Genomic DNA, 7,592 nt, shown 5'->3' on the forward strand with positions numbered 1-7,592 from the left:
GGATTTCTTTCTCCCCTAGTGTTTTCTGCCTTGGCGCTCTGTCTAAGCCCTCTCTCAATCCCCTGGTACTGGAATGTTCTGTGATGCTGAGCACTCCTGGCCAGACCCTGTTCTCAGTGTTTATAGGCCTCTCTGTCCATATACCTAGCCACTTTGGGATGGAAAAATGACTCACAGTGATTTTTTCTGTTCCATGACCATCTCGATGCAGAGCTTTCCCAGATCTCCTTATCTGGCCCTAGTTTCTCTCCTGAGTGCTAGTCGTGCATCACTGACTGTCTTGTGGTCATTTCTACTTGGTTGTTTCAAAGACCTTACAAATTCCTCATGACCAAAAAAGAGCTCCTTCCCTTCCCTCCTCCTGACTTCCTTATTACTGTCTTGCCCAGCGTCCTTCCAGTCACCCAGGTCCCCAATCTTTGGTGTCATCCTTGACTTCTCACTCACACTCACCTCTTTACCTGGACTCTTGCCATAGCTTTCTCACATTCATTTCCCTGTCTCAAGTCTCTCTCTACTCCAATCTCTCCTGCCAAAGTGTCACCTCCCTGTCCAGTAAATGCCAGGGGCTCCCTATTACCTGCTTGGCCACACCCTGATTCCTTCCTACTTTTCCAGTCATTGGCTATGCCAGATGCCTACAGTGTTTGCCTTCCTGACTTCCTCCTACTCATGGCTCAGTAAAACCCATCTAGTCCAGGATGTCTTTCTCAGCCCCCCTCAATGCTAGTGCCTTATCATTCAAGATCACCTTCAACCCACCCTGTCTATATCTTCTACATCTCCTTCCTAGGCTCTGAGCTCCTCAAGGGCCAGGTTTGGCATTTGCCTTTTCATCCCCAGTGCTTAGCACAGTGCCTGGAACACAGTAAGGGCTTATTAAGTGCTTGTTGGTTGATTAATTGACTGACTGCTTGACTTGGGGAGAGGAAGAGAGAGGTCTGTTGAGACTGGACCCTTCTGGAAAGTCATTGTAGGGCTCTGGATCCTGTTTCTTTGCCTTATGTTTCTTCACTTTCTCCATCCTTCAGATGATGGAGATGGACAAGAGTATTTCTAATAATCATAATCCCAGGTCTCTTATCCTGTGATTCCCAAGAGAGCAGTAGCACTTTTACTCTGTATAGCCCATGTGGCTGCCAGGAGTCTGGCGAGCAGCATTTGGACCGGAGACATCGCTTGGGTAGGACTGGGAGTAGAAGCATGTTGAGACTCAGGAGGGAGGTGGACATTATCATGCCAACCAGCATTTATTAAGGGCCTACTGTGTACCAGGCACTGTGCTGAGAACTGGGGATACAAAGAGAGGCAAAAAACAGTCCCTGCTCTCAAGGAGATCCCAGATATGTACAAACAAGCTCTAGCCAAGATAAGTCTCAGAGGGCAGGCACCAGCATTAAGGGGGATCAGAAAAGGCTTTCTGCAGAAGGGGGGCATTTTAGCTGGGACTCCAAGGAAGCCAGGGAAGCCCCAGAAGCAGAGCTGATGCTTGCGCAACAGCTGGACACATCACATCAATGCCTTCTGGGGCTGTTCTTAGTCATGGGGTGGGGAGAAGTAGTAAGGCCCAGCTCTCTGTTCTGTAATGGGGAGACAACAGCAGGCCCAGTGGCTCCCTCCATCTCCCCCCCCTCCCACCCAGCAACAGGCATATTCAGAATGTTCCTGCAGGATCAGGAAGATTTAGCACGATGTCATAGAGTGGTTAAGGCCCACTATGGCCCAGATACTCCACAACCAGCTCCCCAGGTTGGGTCCTTGCAGACAATAAGCCTCAGTTTCTAGCTTACACAGGAGCATATCTGGATCTAAACAGGCCAAGTTCAGGTCTAGGCTACTTGACTTACTCTCCCTCCACTAACTACAACAGCCCACATTATGAGCAAGTTTGCCTTAAGCCCGAGCCTAAATCAGTCTCATAGCCTCCACTGCTCCTGGTGATGCCCAAAGCTCCCTCATCTTCCCCAGCAGGAAGTCGGCCAACAATAACTAGCAGTCATTGATGGAGACCAAGCCCCTAACTGGGTCTGGCTATCCGACTAGTTCCGAAAGCACCGAGTCACACTCTTGGTGTCAAATTTAAGCAGACTCTAGCCATGGCATTCCCTGTAATGGAGCAATCTAGTGCTAACCTGGGGGACCGGTTCTCACCCAAACTTCCTTTTCTAGATGTTAACTAACTCTTTACATTCCAGAATCTTCATTGAGTTAGAGACACTGGGGCTCCCTCATCTACATTGTTTACACAGTCTGTCTCTTGGAATGTATATAGTTGTTTTTATGTTTAGTACTCTGTCTGGCACACAGCGAGCCCTGAAAGTGCTTCTGGACTGATTGGCATTAGATCGCAGTCTCCACTCTTTCTTATTTTCAAAATCTGGACGACAAAAAGAAAAATGGCTAAATCTCCCTCTGTTGTGCATAGGTCAGTCTCTTTCACTAAGACCAGAGAGGGCTTCTTTCTAGGACTCAGAGAGTGCACAGCCCCTCAAATCTTGCTGCCCTCTCAGACAACAGTCCTGGAGGAATGTCTCCCGGGAGCGTCATTGGCCAAGGCAGTGAGCCATCAGGCCAACCATTTCAGGGGTGCCACAAAGTGGGGAAAGCTGGGTCCAGTTGGTGACATTGCTAACAAAAGGCTGGGCTCCCTTATTACCACCATCCCAGTGGCAGATCACCTCAGAGCTCAGTCTCAGGGACTTCACATGTGGGAGTCACCTTAGACTGGTTCCTAAGTCCTGGACTGGGAGCTGACTTCTATTTCTTCCAATAACTCTTTTCTTTTTTCCTCTAAAAGCTGTAGTTGGGGTGAAGGGAGGGGAGGGCTGGTCCCCTGTTTCTCAGACAGCTGCTTAGTGTAGCCACAGTGACTTTGCAGTCACCCCGACAGGGCTGCTGTGCCCTTGTAGCTGAAGACTCCTCCCACTTGCCCCCCCTTCCCCTCTCCACATGCCTCCATGTGGCTGAAGGGCTTCTCCAGTGCACAAGGAATGACCTTTATAAGGATGAGGTGGAGACTTCACCTGAGAGGAATCAGGCAGTTGTTTGGCCTTCAGAGAGGAGAAAAAAGGCCTAACCCTCTTGTGGCCTAGAGACAGAGTACTTCAGCTTCCTGTTCCCTGATGAAAGGTCCTGACTGCTAGTAGCATGACTGGGGGGTCCTTGGGTTGTGGCTCTCCCTACTCTACTCCCTCACATCCATGATTCCAAAATGGCAGTTCCCGTGGCCCTTGACCCTTGCAAGCTCAGCATCTGCTTCTGGCTCGATGACAGTGCAAACACTCAGTTACATGTGGATAAAACAATAACCAAAATGTCCTGTTGGCCCTTGCATCCTCTTCTGGTGTTTCTACTGTGCATTTTTAAGGGTTATGTTTTCATGCCAGTGTCTATTGGGATTCCATTTCTTTTTTTTTTCTAGGCAATTAGGGTTAAGCGACTTGCCCAGGGTCACACAGCTAGTAAGTGTCAAGTGTTTGGTCTGAGGCCGGATTTGGATTCAGGTCCTCCTGACTTCAGGGCCGGTGCTCTACCCACTGAGCCAACCTAGCTGCCCCTGGGATTCCATTTCTTCCATCTACATTACTTTCTATGTCCCCCATGTTTCTAAGTGGCAGTTAAGGAGTGAAAACATCTGGTTAGAAGCCAGTTGTCACCGAGTCACAAGCTCCAAGGTACTAGGAGTACTGTTGGAGAAGTACATATTGGGGCCAGCATGAGCTAGGAGGCTGGCCCTGCAGTTTCCAAGCTCTTGTGGTTCTGTGCCTCAAATCACAGCCCCCCACCCAGTAGGACACCCCACCCCTGCTATCATTTGTAGCTAATCTAAGGAGTCTAAGGAGGCTTCTGTTCCGAGTATGCAGTGCCTCAGCTGGTCAGCAACAGGTTTCTATTTTTGGTCAATTTCTTCTGGTGTGAGAATGTTGCTCTTTCTTTTTAGCAGATTCTTCCCTTTCAATTCGAGATGTGCTGTTCTTCATTACGCAAAAACTCCTTAAGTTGGTAAAAATCCATCTATTTAGTCTCCTACTGTTTTTTTTTCCTATTTGTTCAGGGGTTAAACATTTCCCTCTTCCCTACAACTGAGTCATATATTAGTGCCAAAGGTCAAGATTTTGGATTCTTTCCTTTTTTGTCCATCTATCGCTCTTCCTAGTGCTGTACCTGATGATGACATCAAGCTGGAAAAGGAAGCTGACGTTCAGGTCAAGAGCTGAGATGCCCAGAGATCTCGGCAGGCTCAATCTAATAAAATGAAATTTAATAGGGACAAAAAAGTTGTACATTTGGGTGTCAAAAACCAATCTTCATGAGGACAAGAGGAGGCAGGAACAGAGTATTAGTGGAACGCATACTCGAGATTAATCGACAGCAATATGGTGGCCAAAAAAGCTGCATTATGATCTCCAAGCCCCCTTTGAGGCTGGCATTCTGAGATCTCACCACACGTGGTCAGAGAAAGGACTGAGAGTAAGAGATAAGTGCTGGATGCTTGGGTCCTATGCTGAGCACCAGGCAGTGACTGGGTATAGACAGCCTCCACTGTATTGTATAGGCCCTCTGGATGCTTAGGACAGTAAAAAAACATTTCTTAAGCACCTACTACGTGCCAGGGACTGTCCTAAGGGATGGAGGTACAAAGAAAGGCCAACCCAGTCCCTGCCCTCAAGGAGCTCAGTCAAACGTGACTAACGACATGCAAATTCAAGGTCCACACAATGTCTCTCCATGTTAAGTTGGGGCTGCTCAGCAGAAGGAAGGCACTGGGAACGAAGAGGGGTCAGGCATGGCTTCCTGTAATTGGCTGGGACTTAAGGGAAGCCAAAAAGGCCAGGTGGTGGAGATGGGGGGGGGGAATCACAGTCAGATGGAGTCTGTGGTGGGGATGGGGGAGTAAGGTCTAAGGAAACTGCAAAAGTCATGAAAAGCTTTCCAAGCCAAACTGAGGAAAGGATATTTGAGCCTGGAGTCACTGGAGTCAACTGAATAGGAGGAATGATAGACTCTGACCGGGACTTTAGGAAGAATTTGACAAATGTGTAGAAGATGGAATGTAAAGCAACTTGAGGCAGGCATGACAATAGTCCCCAGATGAACTTTTTCTTTTTTTGGTGAGGTGATCGGGGTTAAGTGACCTGCCCAGGGTCACAGAGCTAGTTAAGTGTCAAGTGTCTGAGGTTGCATTTGAACTCAGGTCCTCCTGACTCCAAGACTGGAGCTCTATGCACTGCGCCACCTAGCTGCCCCTGCAGTACCCAGATGAGGGTGACTGCAGTGTCAGAGGAGAGAAGGGAGTGGAGATGAGAGGTGACACAAAGGCAAATATGACAGGACTTGATCACAAACTGGGTATGGGAAGTGCAGAGCCTGAGGGACAGAGGATGGTAGTGACCCTGATGGTGTCATGGGAGTCTGAAAGGGAGGAAAGAGATGAAGTTCTGTTTTGAACACACTTAAAGCCCCAAGCTATTAAACTCCTGAGTGTAGCCCAAAGCAGATTAGAATGGAACTGGGAAACTAACAAAATGAAAAGACATAATGGGATTTTGTGGTTTTCAGTCAGCGTGTAGCCTGTAGGGATCAGTTTTTATTTGAGTTTGACACCACTGGTCTACAAGGAGTCCAGGTGGAAATGAGACTGGAGGGCCAGGGTTAGGACTGGTTAAATCTGGCAATCTTTAGTGGTCTGGGACCACTCTAAGGGAAGAGGTGGCCCCCATGTGGGAAGTCACTGAAGCTACGGTGATAGTAGGAGTAAGGGAGCCCACTCAGAGTGGCCCAGTGGTTTGTTAGCAGTGTCAGTGACCCAATTTGTGACATGCTGGAAATGACGGCCCAGCATCAGGAATTGGTGAAAAAAATGAAAACTGAATCCATGGGAGCTGATGACATCATGATGGAGGGAGAAGAGTGCCCAAGACACAGCTTTGGGGGACACTCATGTTTAGTGAGCGTGACCTGGATAAAGATCCAGCAAAGGAGACTGACAGATAGGAGAGGAGTCTCATAAAAATGGAAAGAGAGTATCAAGGAGAAGGTGGTGATATAGAATGGCAAAGGCAGCGGAGAATGGGGATTGAGAAAAAAGGTCATTAAGAGATCACTGCTAACTTTGGAGAGAGTAATTCCATTTCAGTGATGAGGCAGGAGGGCGGACATGGAGGCCTCTATCCATTGCTTATAGCCACAAAAGCGAGGAGAGACGAGAGAAGTTAGCAAGCATACATCAAGAGTCTTTTTCAGGATGGGAGAGTCATGGGCACTTAAGTCTTCCCTCGTATAGACAGGGAGACTGCAGGTTAGTGGGAGAGTGGGGATGATAGAGGGATCAGGATCTGCTGGAGAAGCCAGGACGGAATGGGATCACTTGCTCTTCAGGTGAGATGGGGTTAAGGAGATAGTTGTGATGTGAATGAGTGATGTGAGATAAAGAGGGGAGGAAAGGGAGCTCTCACTGAAGGGCCAGACTCTCAGCTAACAGGGTGGCAGGTTTGGAATAGATGTCGTGGTGAAGACAGTGAATCAAGTAGAGCGTTATAAAAGGATTGCCTTGCCATGGTGAGAGCCCAACTGAGATCGACATTGTCAGCAATTTGGGTTCAACAGCGAGTGTGCAGGGACAAAGGCACTGCATGAAGGGAATAGTCCAAGGCTGGGGCTTGGCAGAGAAGCTTCAGAGCTAGGACAGGAGATTCAAGAGGACAGTGTAGAGTTAAACTGGCTGACCAAGAGGTCAAGATGGGGAGGAGAGGAGAGTGCAGCCAGGGCAGGGGTGACGGCCTGGTTAGATATTGAGGTCTTGGTGAGGGCAAAGAACAGGGTTTGCTGAAAAAGCTCCAAAGAAGTTCACAAACGTGCATGGGCTGTGGAACAAGGGAATACCCCCAATCGAGATCAGCCATTTTGAAATATTAAAACCTAGGACTCTTGTCCTCTGACCCTCGCCTCCCAGGGTCGGTGCACTTCGAAGTGCTACGGAAAGCCGCTTAGCCTGCACCCTGGAGGTCTCGGGTGAGTCTGAGAAGAGGCGCTGAAGAGATCAAGCTGATGAACGAAGAGTATTGAGGCCGGCATGGGCCCTGCTGGGGTTCTCGCTTGTTTTAGTGGAAGCACTGAACTTTGAACTTCGGTTGGGTCTTTCCTTGTATTCCCAGCGCCTTCCACAGAGTAAATGCTTAAAAAGTGCTTGCAGGCCTTCTTGGCCTTGTCCCTTCCTCCCAGCCAGGTGAGTGGGGGGGCAGAGGGAGGTTGGTGGCTCTAGTGCTAGAAGGGATGACAGCATTCTACAAAGGAGGAGACTGAGGCCCAGGTTAAGAGACTTGCCCACAGTCACACTGTAAGCATCAGAGGCTGTCAGGGACGTTTTGGTCCTGTCCAAGAGACCCTAGGGGCTGCCTTCCTTTTGCTTGTGTGGTACCTGTTTGTGGGCCTCACAGGGAAGGAGGGCCAGAGTGACGTGGGTGGCTGTGGACAAGTCACCTCCCTACAGCAAATCTATTTCGTCCTTTGTGTAAAGCCGAGCCTAACTCTGACACCCCAACCCTTCCATGGGCATCATGGGATACACGCTCGCCAGCAGATCACCCAGCTGG

The sequence above is a fragment of the Phascolarctos cinereus genome, unplaced genomic scaffold (genome assembly GCF_003287225.1).
Source record: "Phascolarctos cinereus isolate Bilbo 61053 unplaced genomic scaffold, phaCin_HiC Scaffold_8;HRSCAF=390, whole genome shotgun sequence".
Lineage (NCBI taxonomy): Eukaryota > Metazoa > Chordata > Mammalia > Diprotodontia > Phascolarctidae > Phascolarctos > Phascolarctos cinereus.